We start from the raw sequence: 19,959 nt of genomic DNA, 5'->3' as shown, positions 1-19,959 counted from the left end.
TCACTAATATGCTGTAGTTCTCCAAAATGATTCTCCATCCCCTCCCCCCACCCCTTTTTTTTTTTTGGGAATTTAGCTTGTTTTCTTGTTTTGTAAATACATAANTGTTAATATTGTTGGGTCTATTTCTGGTGGTTTTAATAATTTACTTCCTTTTAATCCTATTCCTTCAATAACTTCTTCTATAGATACTTTATAATTAGTTGTAGAGTTATTTGTTATTTTTCCTATTAATCCTATACACATCATGATATTATCTCCTTTGAATGACTCATATCCTTTTGTCATAACTTTTATTTTTATATATTTAGGTAATTCTTTTATTTTTAATTGAAAATCTGGGGCTACATAATATAATGATTTATTATTAGACAAATCTACTTCTGTCATAGCTATTAAGGCTTGTTTTAATTGGGTTTTAGTATCCCATCTCTCATCTATTAAACATATTAGTACTTTTGTTCCTACTTTCTTTCTTGCAAATCCTTTGATTCCTATTATAAATAATCCTAAATGAAAATATCTTTTATTTGTTATTAAAAGTTGCCTAATTGATTCTTGGCTTATTACATTTATGGTTTCTACTTCATCATCTGCAACAGATAGAGTAACCTCCTGATATCTTGAAAACAAACTAGTATCTCTTAAAAATCTATTGTGTGCATATAACTGTCTTGGGTCTATCATACGAGCTTGTTGTGTACTGAATCTAGTTATATCATATTCTATATCTACCACCTCTTCTAGTCTTATATCTTCATTATTACTATTACTTCCACTTCCTCTTAATATTCTTCTTATCATACTATCGTCGGTTGTATTCTGGGGTCTTGTATTATTTTCTTGTAATGTTCTACTTCTTCTTGAAAATGATCTGAACCTATTCATTTTAATTTATATGGTTTTATTGAAGTTCATTCTTCTAGTATTTTTTCTGCTGGTATAAAACTTCCACTAAAAGGTTTTTTTGTGACTTTGGTACTATCTCCTGATGTAGATATCTTTAATCCACTAAGTTTTTGTCCTATATCGTCTAATTCTTTAGAAATTTCACTATTTTTATTTATTACTTCTAGTTTCTTTAATATTTTTATTAATCCTATTATAATTAAATTATTTTGGACTATTAATATTTGATCGTGGGATGCTGTTGGTTTATATTTTGATAATCCTAGATTTTCTATAGATAATCCTAATGAATAATCTTCTAGTAGGCTTCGTAATTCTGTTATCTTTGGTTCTAAACTCATCAATAGTTTTAAATTTCTTATTCTCCTTTGCTCTTTTTGTATAATCTCAATATTTATTTATTATAAAATTTCAATAAATCTTCAAGATTTTTAATTCTACTTTCAAACTTATTAGTTATCTCTAGGAATTTCTGTTCTATCCTTTTTGACAATCCTAATATTTCTTGTGTTAAAATCTTATTTAATTCAGGATCTGTTTTATTCTTTTTTAATATTAGTGTAATACTTTGGTTAAAATAAATGAAGATATTGTCTTGAGTAATACCAAATATGTAGTCTTAACTATTCATGCACCACCCAATGCCACTAGCGGCATCAAACAAGCATATTGAAGTGATAAGTTATGGGTCTAGATTGGGTATACATATAACAGGACGATCTAGAATTGTTGAGTCTGGTGGTCAAATTTGGATTCAAGCGGATGCTTTCTACATTTGATAGGAGGTGAGTAGGGATGCCAACAGGGCAGGTTTGGGACGGGTATCAGCAATACCATACCCAACCTTGAAAGATTGCAAAACCAGAACCAATCTGACACAGTGGACATGCATGGGGCCTCTGATTTTACTTTGTAACTGGGGGAGGTACTCACGGACTGGGACAGATCAGTTCCGGTACCATGGGTTTTTCAAGCACTATACCTGATGCTTTCCTATAGCTTTAACTGGCGCCATTGCCATCCCTAGAGGTGAGTGTGCAATAATTTACAAGTGAGATTCAGTTATGAGTTGCACGTAATATTGGGTCCAGATTTGGACCACTATAATACATTCATCATCCAACCCATTTCACAGCTCATATATCCTATGTTGACTGTACACACATACAGCCGGTGATTTTTTTCCTTATATTTTCTCATTGTCATTTTAATTCTTTCTGGCAGTGAATACCTGATTTTGCTTTTATATATTTTGAGCAGTAGATTCTTAAACCGAGCAAAAGAAATTAACTTCTTTGTATCTCGTATTCTTTTGTATGTATAAATATTCTCAAGGACCGATGGTCACTGGTTATATTTTTATCTGCAGTGCATATTCGATCTTCAATGAAGATTTCAGAGAGCTTCCTGGTACATATAATGCAGATCGTATTGACAGAGATGTACGGGCTGGTCAGTTTTGAAACTCTTGGAAGCTCTTCAAGCTCTATTGCCTACATCGTCGGCATGAGGGAGATAATTAACTTCTGAAGGCAGTTTTCACTAATATGCTGTAGTTCTCCAAAATGATTCTCCATCCCCTCCCCCCACACCCCCCCCTCCACCCCTTTTTTTTTTAGGGAATTTAGCTTGTTTTCTTGTTTTGTAAATACATAATTCTCCATATGGAGCATACCAACACTGCAAACATTTGTATTCAAAGTGGAAGGATATAAAAAAAGGTTTGTCCTGAAAAATATTGTCCATTACCAATTAGTACCAACTTTCAAAATATTTTCAAGCATTTGAACTTTCCAATTTTTGGGCTTTGGGATGTTTTTGAAAAAGCAAAACATGTGGATTTTGCATTTATGGACGGTGCCAACTTTATGACATCAATTTGGTTAGATGAGGGATAGTTGACTCTCATAATTTTATCATTTGCAATGAAGAAAGGTGAATGCACCAGTAAGTATTTATGTTTTATGATCCAATTTAAAGGTGTTGCAGTCTACAGTACAGACACAAGGGGGAGGTAGAAAATGACTTTGGTCAAAGTGGTAGGAGAAGCCATGAATGATTGTGAACTAACAGGATATTTCTCATAACAATACACACCCATACACGGCAAAGTAAGGCCTGCTGTAGAATGAATTGTGAGGAAGAAAATTCATGTCGGCAACTAAAGTTGTTGGGTGTTGGGTGAGAGTGATGGACAAGGCTCTAAGTTCAGATGCCAACCTGATCACCATTTATCGAGTACCGGGGGCAATTGTTTTATGGTGATAAGGAAACCTTTGAGAGTGAATGGATTATTGATGTATGATAATTGAGTTATTACTGAAAGGTTAAGACTCCCCTTCTGCCAATCATATGGCAGGAAGAGGCATCTCGACGGTATTTGGAATAATTACAGAATGAGAAAAAGAACTCCGACACAAGAGTCTTGTGTTGCCTATGCCCAAACACTGGCAGATGCAAAAAGACCATGTTGCCCCTTGCCTTGTGCTTTGAAGATGCTCTCACATGCTCTCCCATTGGACTTGTACATTGGTGTTGCCTACATTAGTCAACTGTTGACCAAGCCTCAGTTGTCCTCTCATTGGGAGTTCTCATTTGTTTGATTAAGTTTTTTTTTTTTTTGCCAACAATGGTGTCTAGACCTTCGGCTTGACTAGTCCCGGAGGTTTATATTGGTCTTACAATCGTGTGGATTGGATCATACCAGGATTAAATGAGAACGATTCAACTCACTGAAAATAGTGAAGAGCAATAAACAACCATGTGTGAGTGGCTTCGAAGAGATAAGAAGAGTTATAACTTAGAACCAGGATTGACTAGTCCCGTAGGTTTATATTGGTCCCACAACCGCGTGGATTGGATCATACCAGGATTGAATGAGAACGATTCAACTCACTGAAAATAGTGAAGAGCACTAAACAATCATGTGTGAGTGGCTTTGAAGAGATTAAAAGAGTTATAACTTAGAACCACGCGCTTCTGAGGCGAACGTCCCTTGTCGACTCGTGTACCTCTTAAACACAAACTAAGACACTAATGGTGGTGAAGACAGAATAGGTATAGTTGACATTAGATATTTCTTTTGGAGAAGAAAGATATTTTAGCCAATCTTGGGAAATTTTTATGCAACAACCTGAGATTCTCTATGAAGTGAGGACCGTACTATCACTCATTTGGACCGGTATAGTGGTCTAATTGGTGCGCATCTTTTGGATTTATTAGTGATAGCTGCCTAACATGGTTGACCTTGTCAGGTTTCACGAGCATTGACGTAATATTTTCAAATCATTCCTGTTGCAGACGTTGATAGTGGTCCGGCTACTGAATCGGATTTGGAGAAGCCCAACCCCGGTTCCATTGGCTTCGACCAGGCCATTATCAATTTATCCAAATTAGGATTTTCAACTTTGGACGCAGCAGTCCTTTTGAAGGTTAGAGTTAAATAAAACAGTCAGGTTCGGGTTGGATGCTCACTGCCATTGGTTAACCTAGTCAATGGTCGACCCAAAACCGGACCGGTTGGAACACCATCCGTTTCAGAGGGTCTTCAATGGGCCACAATGGAAGGACAAGATGGTCCCATAAAGGAACTAGCCAGCAACGTGTTTGATTTATGTTCTTTTATTTTATTTTATTTTTAAGGGAAATTTTCTTTATTTTTGCATGGGTTCGAAGCAATTTCTAACATGTGGCAATTTGGATAGATTTAGAGTATAGTGTTTTTTATTTTTAATATACATGTGGTTATAGTGGCTTATTTTTTTAACAGAAAAAGACGTATGTCACGACATTCATGTGCCACGTGGCATTCGTATAAAAATATCTATGTTACCACGTGCATAGAGCCAATTAACACTTGCACGAGAGAGGAAAGAGATAAAACAAGAGAGAGGAAAAATAAGGTAGGAGAGAAAATAGGAGAAAAAATAATAATAAATAAAAATAAAGGATAACTTGATTTTACGAACCTATAACAATGCATGGAAGATAATTTAGGTTCAAATATGGCACTTGCAGTTACCTAATTATTTTAGATGTCATTGCAAATATGGCAACATATTCTTTTGGACTCTATGTACCATTGTTGCATCTTTACCAAAAAAAAAAAAAATAAGTACCATATTGTATAATAACCTTGTATTAAATTTATGTCTATTCAATTCCAACCGTTGAATAGAGAGAATTTAGTCTAGATTAGTCACGTGTTAAATTTTAGATTATAATTTATCAAATACCCATTTTTATCTATGTTTGTCTATACATGTCTACTAATACTCTGGACAATCTCCCAACTTTGAGTTGGAATCGACGCTTTAAATTAAAAATATATAAAAATAGATGGCTCAAAGTTATCTTATGATCTTTAGAATATTAGCTTCTATTATTATACGAATAATTAGCCTTTAATTTAAACCATTGAATATATATATTTTTTAGATCATTGAATATTTTCAAGTAGGACAAAAATATAAAAGTGGAATACTGCAATATGTCTCGCAACAATTTAATTCAAATCAATATTTTTCGAGTAGCTAGCATAAACATAATCACCTTATATTAGTTCATTGAGAGATTTTTCTAATTAAATGAATGGTGTTGTGTCTATGTTATTTAACTAGTTGACATACTTCGTCTAATTCATCTCGATAAAATATTTTTAGGGAAAAATGATTTTTATGGGAGAGTGTGGTCTTTGTGCCTTGACATATGAGGGCAAAATGACCAACTTGCCCCCATGAAATGGAAAATTTTGCCCCCATGAAATGGAAAATGATGCCATTTTGAATGCTTTCTTGTAGGGGTGAAACTGGACTAAGATCGGGCTAACCTTAATTGACTATGTTTAAAAAAAAAAAATGATGAATACGTAATTAAAATTATGAAATACAACACAATAATAAATGTTTAGGATGGCTAACTATAACAATCAATGACTTGGATTTCATTATTCTGAATAAAAGGATAGGATGATAATCCTATATTATATTATATAAATCAAGGTTAAAATTAGGGTCGGGCTGAGCTGGGCCTGCCTATGCTATTATTTTTCAAACCTAACTCGCCCTAGGGTAAAAATTCTTAGCCCTAGGTCCTGCTCTAGTTTGAGGTGAGTTCAGACCATGAGGTCCAAACTTACATCCTTAGTTTCTCATATACTCCCATTGACTCTCGCACATATACTTCCCCATAGGAAATAGTTCCCCTATATCTTTGATAAGACATAAATTTAGTGCATTGATGCTCATGAATGCTAGGCCAATGTGGCAACTATTTGATCACAACCTCTTCACTCTTCCTCTAAAAAAATTATTCATGATTCTCTTCAGATCCATCACTCTACACTTCTTATTTTATATATATATATATATATATATATTTTCAAAATTTTCTCAACCTCATAGTACTGAATTTACATATTTTACAATTAATTTATGAAAACAAAATTTCAATGGTATTTGATTTTCCCACAACCAATTCATTATCTTTATTAAGACAATGAATGACCCAGATTAACGCGAGCCATGCAGAACAATAAAATCAATGGTTCTTATTAGGAGGCTGGTGCAACGGTATTACCTACCACAGCACCACACCTTTATATATACATTGATGATAAAAGAATGGGCTATCTAGTAATTTCAGATGGCTAACGTGGCAGTTCGAAATCACTACTGGACTTTGAATTGTTAAGAAAATCCACGTATGCCGACAAGATCAGAATTCGATTGAGGGATGATTGGACGGTAGAGATCAGATCGGAATGTAAAGGACGACTGCATCTGAAGAGTCAAATTTGTTAAAGGGCACGAGATCCCTTGTCGCTTTTCTCCTCTGTCCTCTAGCAACTCCTCTCGCCTCTCTCAAATCTCAACCATTATAAATAGATATTTTTTTTTATTGAGAAAAAATATATAATAAAAAAAGAGAGATAAATTTTTTGATTTGTTTTTGAACACTTTTCCACACTAGTCAAACCCTAATCCATCTTTTATTATTATTTAAAATAGAAAAAATGAGAAAAAAAAAAAAAAGGAATTTTAGAGAGAGAGAGAGAGTAGGGGAAGTCAAAGAGTGGGTAGCGCCAATCCTCAGAGAAAAACGACAAAAGCATGTATGGTGAAGGTGAAAGTCTGAGTTGTCACATGCAATACTTGTGGTGATGTGCCTCACTCCCTTAGAAACCCTAAATTTTAATTTTGCTTGCGAGAGAGTTTCCGAGTGGCTGTGTGATCTTTGCATCAATGTGTGGACTGAATGTGAGGACTGAGGATCAATGGGAATATAGGTGTCGGTTGAATTGGTCATATTGTATTGATATTGGTTGAGAATGATTCTTAATCTTCGATTGATTCAAATCAATTATTTGTATCGTTTCAGGGGTAAATAGTTAAAAAATTATACTTTTTAAAAAAGTGAGGCAAAATCGAATCGATGCATTTAAAAAAGCGAGGCAGAACCAATTGATATGTATTGATTTGATCCAATTTGAATTGGTATCAGATCGGATTGGAAAATACCAATACCGATACCGTCCCCTAAATCCATATGTGGAACAGTGGAAGTACTAATAAAGAAGGAATTTTTATTTTTCATGGCAGGTAGAGTGGTCGGTTCATCCTCCCCTCTTATGTTTAGACAAATGGGCCACATTGCCTTTCAGACTTCTTTTTTCTATTTTATTTAAAGAAAAAAACGTTACTTGGTCGTGCGACCCTTATATCATCGTGAGGGACAATAAGAGGATACACATGGGTATCAATTGGGAGTGAAGCTTTTTGTATTATATTGGTCCATGTTACTCCCCCTGCCCTTTGTATCTAGGCTTAGAGATCGCATGATGAAGAAGTGCTATTTTTGAATTTTTTTTGATTAATCAAAGCCCCTCTTTTTCAAACTAATCATCATTCATAAATCTACACCCACCACTATTGCCACTTGATTTGATTTTTGATTTAAACCTCATAGCTTAGTTCTTAATTCATTCTAATCAACTCATGTAGTTTATTTTTTTTCTTCTTTTGGTTTAATGGAGTTAAGTTGGGGTGGGGTGGATGGTGATGAGTGGGGCCCATGCTCTATCAGCAGTCAACGGACGGATGACAGGTTTGGATATGTGGACCCCATGTCAAGTATGTGAATAAGACTCTTTTAGGGGTATATAATGTCACCATCATTGTTGGACTTGTCCTTTTTAACTATTGAAGGGGTAAATAATGTTGTGCTACCAAGCACTATGGCTTTAGATAAGCTTCTCAATGTCTGATCAATGGCTTAACGTTAAAAAATAAAAATAAAAAAATAAAAAAAAATAAAAAAAATAAAAAAAATTGCGCGCTTTAAATGTCAAAAGAACTTAACCCGAAAGGTGTAGCTTAGTTGACAAGGAAGCGTGAATTCGGGGTCTGTCGCCTTGGGTTATTTGCATGGAGTTGGATCTCCTCTCGCCTAGTGCATCGCTCAATTGCCGTAGAGGTTGTCAGCCAATGAACTGCTTTCCATGAAGTTGATCTTGTAGGTTATCAATTATAAGTTCTCGTTGACCATGATCTATAGGAACCAGGCTATCTACTGCTTTTAACCCTATTTGCATAGGCTTGTGCACAAATTTAGTTTCAATAATCCTTGAGGTTTTCACTTTGACACATCTTTATTCGTGATTGTTTAGAACCCTCTTCCATCAATAAGTACTCCCAACGCATCAACCATACACTCTAGCATTTTTTTTCTAGCAAGAACATTCACAATAGATCCAATGCGTTTGACAAGATCTTCTTTTTTAATAACGGTATTACCTACAGTTTCATTCTTAAGATTCAACGTTATTCCTTTCACAGTATCGGTAAATTCAACCATTTCCCCAACTTGATATGTATCCAAGCTCAAATTCCCTTATTTTTTAGGGTTACTCCCACAATTTCTTTGATTCTGGTACGAGCTAACGGTGACCCGAGTGTGTGAAAAGATTAGTCAGGCCACACAAGGAAAAAAAGAAATATCAAAAGAATGGGTCCCACAGATATAAATGAGCAATCCCAAGTCCCAAGTTCCTACCCTTATTGCATCTTTGATGGTAGCTTTGTAGTCTGGGTGGGCCCAAATCCTAATTGATGATATTGTGCCACAAAATGACTACACGGACCTTAGATAAATCAACCAATGGGTCCCACATCAACCCTTGAATCTCACTGCTTTGGCATATTAGAGAGGGAGGATCAAAGATAGTGTATTGTAGCACCATGTGTCTCTCTCTGTATGGAAGCAAACGATTAGGAAATAACGCTTGGGGGACCCACCAAATCCTTATCCTTCCTCAATAAACAAACAAGGAAATAAATGTAGGAAATAAAATGGCAAAGTTTGACAAAGTGACAACCATTTGGAATTGTTGTAGGCATAGGGCCGTTGAGACTCAGAGATAGAGAGAGAGAGAGAGAGAATTAGGACAACAAATACAAATACAAATTCTGGCTCACATCTTTAGTCAACTTACCTTGTCACTTTTAGCAGGTTTGGTTTGTTTGCTTTTATTTTCTTCCTTCCCATGTGTCCTTAAAAAGTAGAAATCAAGCCGCGTTTGTTTTGGGTCTTTCCGTGTTTATGCTCAAATAATGATCTTTTTTTTGACTAAATATATTTTTGGCTTCGCATCTGTTTATTTGAATTGGTGATCTTAGAGATGCACGAGAATGGATCTTAATGGTAAAGTTGCTTCATTTTGATTTATTGATTGTAAATTCTATTAATATATGATGTCCTGTATTCTATCACAGTTTAATCCAATGAATACTGATGCAACGTCTTGACAGAATAAAATGACGGTTCCATTTGTTGGTAAGTGAGCCGTAGGGGTTGCAAGGGGGGCAGGAGGCCCCCCCTATATAGCGGGGGTGTAGGGGGCGTAGCTCCACTCGAATTTTTTTATTTGAGTGTAGTTTTATACTTTTTAGATTAGGGATTCTTACTGTATATTTGCAGCGAGGTTTCTTTCTCTGTAATGCAAGCAATACTGAGAGGTGTGGGGATGAACGTTGTAACCCTATTCTCCATTGATAGTGAAATAGAATCTCATTTTACTGAGGACATATGCAATCTTGTCAAACCTTGTAAATTTTATGCATTATTTTGTTTTGTTTTTCTTTTATTTTCTACATTGTTTTAGGATTATGTTTCTACAAACTCAAATAAAAAGATAACCTTTTTGCAAAGTACTAGTAAGGTTGCGGTCATTATGACCCTCCCAAGAGTCCATAGTGGAGGGGGCCTCATGCGTTGCAAGATCCCAAATCTGGTCAATTTATAATCCTTTGTTGATTTCTATTATTAGTTATTAATATTTAAAAATCAATAATTTTAATGTAAACTTCAATTAACATCTAAAATAGAGTTTTTGTCAGTCTATATACATCATAGATCTTGATTTTCAGCGGTTAATTATTACTAATGGTTTAAGTATACATATATCGGGCTCTTTGGTTTCGGTCTATTTTATAAGTTTCAGTTGGTTTTATAATAGAAGAAAAAAATCGATATATATTTTTTTTATATAAAATATTGAATCTATAATAATAAATAAATAAAAAGATCAGGACTAGTCAATCAAAGCTGAATTAAAACCAAAGATTTCCTAAAAAGTAAAAAAGAGAGAAGCAGACTTTTTTTTTTTTGCATGTTCCTTGTTGGGGTATTATCTTACACAATTAGAATTCTTGTTTGATGTCCCAATCTTGTCCTAGATGTGACATTGTCATTAATAAATACATCTTAAGAGTGAAGGAAGAGAAGATACTTGGAAGGATTGAGAGATTTTGAAATAAATAATAAGAAAGATCAATGATAGAAGGATGATTTGAATGATTAAGACAGAGATCAAGGAGATGAATTGAGTTTAAAAAGGTAGAGAGAGAGAGAGAGAGACTAGTAAGAACATAGAAAGATATTGTATTGACTCCATAGTCTCATTCATTTCTTAATGAATTGATTTTAAATTTTAAAAAATAAAATCCTTCATTGAAGCCTCATGAAGAAGTCTTTGAATTACTCTGTCTAATTAAATATTTATTAATTATGGTTCATATATATTATAACATAAAAAATTATCCTTGTTTTAATATTAAATTTATTTCATATTAATTTTATTTTGGAGAAATATTTCTTTCTTTTACTTTTTTGGTAAAGTTGGAGAAACATTTCTTATGCCATGGGTGCAGGAATATTGAATCCATCAATGGTTGTCAATGTCTACTTCCTATAGCACGTGACCGATAATATTCTTGTATTGTTCCCGCTACCCTTCTAATGCCATTTGAAGCCCTTGGTCAAGGATTCTCCCTTGACAATAAATGAAGGAAAGTTGTTCCCCCTTTTCTTTTATGACAGGCTAACATAAGTAGTTTTTCTCCCACTATCATCTCTCATCCTTTCTTTTCTAGTACTCTCCCATTACCATATTGATATATTGACTTAGTCAATAAATACAACCATACACATAGAAATATTGAAAATATTCATTGTAAATTGGAAAAGTCTACTAGATGATAGACCATAAGATTGAAATGGGCTACACAATTTCATGTTTACAATACAAATGGATCTTCTTTCTATCCAATGGCCAGTTAACAAACCTCAGAAACAACTGTTTGCTTAGTTGATTGGTGTTTTGCCAGTAAAGTGCAAGCTCCCAATAGGTAATAGTTTCAAGGTTTCCTACATGGTCCACAATTTTGAGGCGTAAAGTCAAATGATGTGGCAATTCCAATCGTTTGATAGAAAGAATAATAATGTCTGTATCAACTACATATCAAACTCCGGAGCATAATCCCTTCATATATTGGCACATATTCCCATGTACACATGCCTATGGTACTCCAACCATTATTAGGCATTGTTTCATAATTTTGGATTTTCAAAGCTCTAATACGATTAATTTAAAACTTAACATGTGAACCGAAAACCTATAAATTTATCTATCCTTAAAATTTGAGCCCCATTTCATCTATCATGTAGAGAAAAAATTATCATCCACATATCTTCTAATCATATATTACTTTTCCTAACCACCATTCCATTTTTTACCAATAAAAAAAAACCCACCATTCCAGAACCTTTCATCAATTATCTCTCAAAATTCAAAAATAAAGAAATGATAATAGAGAGAAGCCATCTATAATGATAATGATAGAACACATGGTAACAAGACAAGGTTACATAAATAATGGCTTGGGAAGGAGGACATGTATAGTTCCAGCCAAACATCAGCAGATATGAAGTCAATTGAATTTCTTCAAAATTAAATAAAATGGAAATGCAAAAATGAATATGGAAACAGACCTTTCATTACCCTTTCCATAGGTTTGACCTGTGAGATAGGGCACAGGGAACTAAGGGGGGGGGGGCTAAGAGGTGGTCCTCTTAAGTAGCTCTTTGTTAAGACAGTCTCTATTCAATTCCTAATAGATGCCTTTGAGAGAAAATGAATAAAACATTTACCACTACAAGCTATATTTCTAAATACACACACATATGATGGCTTAAATTGCAATTCATAGTTCCATAGATGCTTCTTTCATGCATTTGATTGCACTAGCAAGCATTGACAAGGAGTTACTCTCTTCTTTTTTTTCTGTGAATTCATAGCTCCATAGATGCTTCTTTCATACTTTTGGTTGCACTAGCAAGCATTAATAAGGACTTACTCCTTTTCTTTTTAATGAGAAAGAAAATATAAATAAAAAAAAAAAAAATCCATATTCTCAGTTACAATCATTCTAAGTTTTTCAATCCTAACTCTATTGGCCAAACTGGGAAGCTAAGCATAATATAGTCCCTATCTTTTTTTTTTTTCAAAATATTTCATTCAAAGAATAGCTTTTGACGAAAATTTGATATTCAAAAGTATGTGAAATAACTCCCAGCCAATGATCTAATGATTGGTATAGGCATTGACCGATATCAATATGATATCAATTCAATTTTGTCTTTACTTTTTCAAAAGGGCAAAAAAAAAAAAAAAAGATTTTTTTTTCACTATTTCCTCCGGATCAATCAAGTATTAGTACTGGTTATGGCAATCAATATTGATACGATACGATCAATACAGTTGATCCAATACCAATACCTAAAACCATGTTCCTCCAACTCTAAGCAATTAGTTTAAATTTCTAATTTTATTTCTTTTAGGTAGGCCCCAATGAAAATTAGACTCATAACCACTTAATTGTGAGGTATTAGTCCTTCCAAATGCACTACCCCTTTAGGGTTCATAATTCTAATTTCAACTTAATAACAAAGAGCGTCCTTTTAAGAGAGGGATGAACATGACGCGTTGCTCATGCATATGCACTAGGAGTTAGGTGGTTAAACATTGAATAGTTACGTCCGGGATACATGGTGGATTCTGTCCCCATTAAGCCAATAGAAGGATGTTGAATAATATAAGTATGTCAATAATCTGAAAGTCAATAGTGAACTTAGTGGATCTGATATACAATCCATTAAAGAATTGAGAAGGGCTGAAAAATAAGTAATCAAATGGTTGGTAACTGAAATGATTAAATAAAAATAATACATATATACTAAACTCTATGGTTGAGATACACCACGCACATAGATAACGTATTAATTTCATTGATTATATAATATAAGATAGTTAAATCAATTATCCACATGGCACAAAAAGCATGCATTGTAGCAAAAGGCTAACTCCACAAGCAATGGGTAGGATTTTTTTCCTATATATTATATGCATAAGGATCGAGTTTTTTAAGTTTTCCCACACTCATGGTCAAGGGATCATCGGTATCATTATATGACCAAGGGAAAATATAAATTCAAATTCATCAATAGAGGGTTAGAGTTTATAAAATGGGACAAAAATTCTATCTTTCAGTCACATCAACTGTGGACAAACGCCCACCCAACCGGTGAAAGAAAACATTTTCCTATGCATAATGGTTGCTCGCACATGTAATTACTGATGAACTCATCACGAGATCACAAGAGTGAATGATAACATGCATACTATATATATACACACACTTTTTTTTTTTATAGTAAATATATTGTATAAAGAAAGATGAACAAATAAAATACAAAAAATAGAAACTACACTCCTTATTTAAACAAACATAAAAGAATAGAAATAGACCCCATAAGCCAAGCGGAACAAACTCCACTAAACAATTTAGAAAAAATAAAAAACATAGTACATTCGGTAATAAATCTTAAAATTAGCATCATCTGTAATTAAACCTTTCAGTTCATTCGGAAACTCTTTCGAAAGTAAACTAATATCCATATTCGTTCTGAACAAAGTCATATAATCACCAGGTTGATTCATCTCTCTCCAAACATGTTTAAACTCTATCTGAAAAAAATAGGTCAAAAAGTCAAAGATCTTATTTTTCAGAACTTAAGCATCCCACGAACCTTTGATGACTACATTGATTATGTCAATACCCAATTTTGAATCTGATTAAACAGATACATACATCAAACCCCTTATCAATATAAATACACCCCCCTAATAATAGCTTGCATCTCTATAGTTAAGACTGATCATGTAATACTTCAACCCCATTAACTTTGCATAATATTGTCCTCTTTGGCCCATAGGTATCAAGGTTTTAAAATGCATTTTGCCATGTTAAGGAGGCTAGAGGTTATTAGCTAGTCCAGTAATCTCTCCCTAAGCGATATGGGACTAAAGTTTGCACATCCTCACCGATCTCCAAAATCCCCTAGCACTTGTCATATTCTTGGTGGAGACACCTCATCGATCTATTAGACGGGTTTGGTATTTTTCATATTCTTGGGCTTACAACTTCTCCCTTTTCGGCACAATGTCTTCGCTATGGCCCCACACGTTGTCAGGGTATGCTCTGATACTATTTGTAACGCCCCGACCCTGTTAACCTAGCCCAATATTTTCCTCGTTGGCCCATGAGTCTCAAGGCTTTAAAACGTGTTGTACCATGTTAAGGAGGCTAGAAGTTATTAACTAGTCCAGTAATCTTTCCCTAAGCGATGTGAAACTAAAGTTTGCATACCCTCATCGATCTCCCAAATCCCCTGTACTTGTCGTATTCTTAGTGGGAACACCTCACCAATCTCCCAGGCGGGTTTGGTACTTGTTATATTCTTTGGCGTCACAGATCAAGCATCTCAAGTCCAACAAAAGAAAAAATGGAACTCTTCTACATCACGAATGACCCCATCAGAATAAGTTTTATTTTAATTTAAGGCACTATCATAATGAAGAGCTTCCATACCTTGAGGAGGATTCACCCATGAGCAAGTCTTGGGCCTTTTAACAAAGAGAGACCTGCAATTCTCAATTGTCAAGAATAAGTTGGCTTTTAATAGAATGAACACTTGACAAATTCAAGAGTTGCACATCAGCAACAGATTATTTTTAATATTCTCTACCAATTGGAATCTGGTTTTGGTTATACTCTAGAAAATTCTGAAGTTTTGCTCACACCAAATGTGCACAATAGTAAAACAAAAGGCAAGCTTTCGTAACTAGATCTGATCGCAACTACGATACACTCAAATTGGCTGCTTTCTTCCGTTAAAATATAAGAAAATATGTACCTCAAACTACCATTGCAAATGACATTCAAAGAACAAGTGATCACAATTCATAAGGTTTGGATGTATATAAGTAACGGGATTTCAAGTTTTACCCTAACAAAGTTTCTACACAATTTTACCCAAAATTATTTTCAAAACTCAGTAAAAGAAAAATAGCCATCATGATTTCAAATGGATATGGTGTGTACCAACCAGCCAAAGGGACACAAAAATATTGTTTTACTCATAGTGTAATTATAATTGTGCCATTTAGTTGAAAAATATAGAATTGTTTTAATGGATAATAGACAACACCAAGTCGGTACATTTAAAATTTTCCTTATTTAGGACATTTTTAATCAATAATGTGACAATATTTATGACATGTTGCTAAAAAATACTATATCAAATTAAATGGTTGTGTTACTTTCGGACCTGGACCTCTCCAATGAGCAATATGACCTGCGTGCATCCAATGGCTAACACGCAACCCTCGACAAGGGAACATGAGAAAATTGTTGTACACAAAGTATGATTATAATTTTCTCAGTTAGGTGAAAAATATTGAGTTAATGATGTTCAACACGAAGCCATAAACTTACAAATTTTCCTTATTTAGGACGGCTTTAAAGAATTGAATAATGTGAGAATATTTGTGACAAGTGGTTAAAAAAATACTATATCAATCTTATTTAGTGCGCAACATGTTTAACATGCATTTCGATAGCTAGCACGCACCCTCGGTCGAAGGGACACGAGAAAACCATTGAACTCATAGTGTGATTATATTTGTGCTATCTATTTCAAAAATATTGAGTGGATTTAAATGGACGTGATTTCAAGTATTCAGCAAGAAGCCATTACACTTTCAAAATTTTATTGTTTAGGATGATTTCAAAGAATTAAATAATATGAGAATATTTGTGACATGTGGTTAAAAAAAACTTTATCGATCTTATCCATTATGCAACATGTCTAGCATGCATTTTCGAAAGCTGTCACGCACCCCAGGTGAGGGTACACGAGAAAATCGTCAAACTCACAATGTGAATATATTTGTACCATTTAGATGAAAAATATTGAGTTGATTTAAATGGATGTGGTTCTACGCATTCAACATGAAGTCGTTACATTTAAAAAATTTCCTTATTTAGGACGGTTTTAATGAATTAATCAATGTGAGAATATTTGTGACACATTGTTACAAATTACTATATCACATAGCATGTCTAGCATGCATTCGATAGCTGGCATGCACCCCCAGTTGAGAGGACACGAGAAAATCATCGCAATCAATGTGTGATTCTATTTGTGCCATGTATTTGAAAAATATTGAGTTGATTTACATGGACGTGATTCAATTTATTCAACACAAAGCTGTTACACTTACAAATTTTTCTTATTTAGGACCGTTTCAAAGAATTAAACAATATGAGAATATTTGTGACGTGGCTAAAAAAATACTATATCGATCTTATCTAGTGCACAGCATGTCTAGCATGCATTTTCGATAGCTGGCACGTACCCCCAGGTGAGGGTACATGAGAAAATTGTCATACTCACAATGTGATTATATTTTTGCAGTTTAATTGAAAAATACTAAGTTGATTTAAATGGACGTGGTTCTAGCCATTCAACACGAAGTTGTTACATTTAAAAAAATTCCTTATTTAGGACGGTTTTAATGAATTAATCAATGTGAGAATATTTGTGACACATGGTTAAAAATTACTATATCTCATAGCATACATTCGATAGCTGATACGCACCCTAGGCTGAGGGGACACAAGAAAATCATTGTATTCATTGTGTGATTATATTTGTGCCATCTATTTGAAAAATATCAAGTTGATTTACATGGACGTGATTCTAGGTATTCAATAAGAAGGCATTACACTTATAAAATTTTCCTTATTTAGGACGGTTTTAAAGGATTAAATAATGTGACAATATATTTGTGACGTGGCTAAAAAAATATTATATCAATCTTATCCATTGCGCAACATGTCTAGCATGCATTTCTGAAAGCTTGCACCCACCCAAGATGAGGGTACACGAGAAAATCATCATACTCACAATGTGATTATATTTGTGCCATTTAGTTGAAAAATATTGAGTTGATTTAAATGGATGTGGTTCTATGCATTCAACACGAAGTTGTTACATTTAAAAAATTCCTTATTTAGGACAGTTTTAATGAATTTATCAATATGAGAATATTTTTGACACAAGGTTAAAAATTACAATATTGCGTAGCATGTCTAGCTTGCATTCGATAGCTGGCGTGCACCCCCAGACGAGGGGACACGAGAAAATCATCATACTCATTGTATGATTATATTTGTGTCATTTATTTGAAAAATATTGAGTTGATTTACATGGACGTGATTCTATTTATTCAATACGAAGCCGTTACACTTACAAATTTTTTTTTATTTGGATGGTTTCAAAGAGTTAAATAATACGAGAATATTTGTGATGTGGCTAAAAAAAATACTATATCGATCTTATCCAGTGCGCAACATGTCTAGCATGCATTTTCAATAGCTGGTATATACCCCTATGTGAGGGTACATGGGAAAATCGTCATACTCACAATGTGATTATATTTGTGTAATTTAATTGAAAAATACTGAGTTGATTTAAAAGGATGTGGTTCTAGGCATTAAATATGATGTCATTGCACTTAAAAAATTTCTCTATTCAGGATGGTTTTAATGAATTACTCAACGTGAGAATGTCTGTGACACATAATTGAAAATTACTGTATCGCGTAGCATGTCTAGCATGCATTCGATAGCTGGCACGCACCCCTAGCCGAAGGGGCACGAGAAAATCTTCGTACTCATTGTGTGATTATATTTGTTCTATTTATTTGAAAAATATTGAGTTGATTTGCATGGTCGTGATTTTTGGTATTCAACATGAAGTCGTTACACTTATAAAATTTTCCTTATTTAGGATGATTTTTAAAGAATTAAATAATGTGAGAATATATTTGTGACGTGGCTAAAAAAATACTATATCGATCTTATCCATTATGCAACATGTCTAGCATGCATTTCCAAAAGCTGGCACACACCCCAGGTGAGGGTACACAAGAAAATCGTCATATTCACAATGTGATTATATTTGCGCCATTTAGTTGAAAAATACTGAGTTGATTTAAATGGACGTGGTTCTACGCATTCAACACGAAGTCGCTACATTCAAAAATTTTTCTTCTTTAGGACGATTTTAATTAATTAATCAATGTGAGAATATTTGTGATACATGGTTAAAAATTACTATATCACGTAGCATGTCTAGCATGCATTCGATAGCTGGCACGCACCCCCAATCGAGGAGACACAAGAAAATCATTGTACTCATTGTGTGATTATATTTGTGCCATTTATTTGAAAAATATTGAGTTGATTTACATGGATGTACGTGATTCTATTTATTCAACACAAAGCCGTTACATTTAAAATTTTTCCTTACTTAGGGTGATTTTAATGAATTAAATGCTGTAAGAATATTTTTATACACGTGGTTAAAAGTTACTATGTCGCAAAACATTATCTAGTATGCGTTCAATAGCTGGCATGCACTCCAACAGAGGGGACACGAGAAAATTGTTGTACTCACTGTGTGATTACATTTGTGCTATTTAGTTGAAAAATATGAGTTGATTTAAATGGACGTGATTCTAGGTATTGAACATGAAGCCGTTACACTTAAAAATTTTACTTATTTAGGACGTTTTCAATGAATGAAATAATATGAGAATATTTGTAACATGTGGTTAAAAAATACTATATTAAATTAAATGGTTGTTGTACTTTCGGACTCGGACCCTCTTCGGTGCACAACATATCTAGTGTGCATCCGATAGCTGGCATGCATCCCTAGTTGAGGGGACACAGAAAATTGTTGGTACACTACTAGACATAGTCGGTGTGAAAAGACCGTGGTGTCCCACGTTGAAGATACTCCAGTGCATTAGTATGTAACTGTGCTAGCAATGTAGTGTTCTCTTTCCCATAAAAATTACATCTAGGAAATATAATTACTAAATATGATAAGAAATCTAAAATTTATACAATCATGTTATGTAAAATACACAATTTTTTTTTTTTCAGTTATAAATTTTCACTTTCCTTTCCTTTAATTTTCCTTGCAACCCAAACAGGATCTTAAGTTAAGTTTAGTTTCTACGAGTTAGGACATTGCACTAACTCTTGCACAAAGCCTAATATTATTGGAGCTTTTGATATGTATATATATTTTTGAAATATATTTACAAAATAAGATAACAATGTTTTTGTCATTAGATTAAACATCTTAAATTGTAAGCTTTCTTTGTCTTAGTTGCAATGTTAATCTGAATTAGACGCTTCATTTCTATCAAAAAAAAAAAAAAAAAAGAATTAGAAGTTTTATTTTAAATTAATTAAATTTATTGACCCCCGTATTGTGTCAATGACAGATGAACCT

This window comes from Macadamia integrifolia, unplaced genomic scaffold (genome assembly GCF_013358625.1).
Source record: "Macadamia integrifolia cultivar HAES 741 unplaced genomic scaffold, SCU_Mint_v3 scaffold2118, whole genome shotgun sequence".
NCBI lineage: Eukaryota > Viridiplantae > Streptophyta > Magnoliopsida > Proteales > Proteaceae > Macadamia > Macadamia integrifolia.
The sequence above is the reverse complement of the archived record's forward strand: the minus strand, read 5'-3'. Positions refer to the sequence as shown.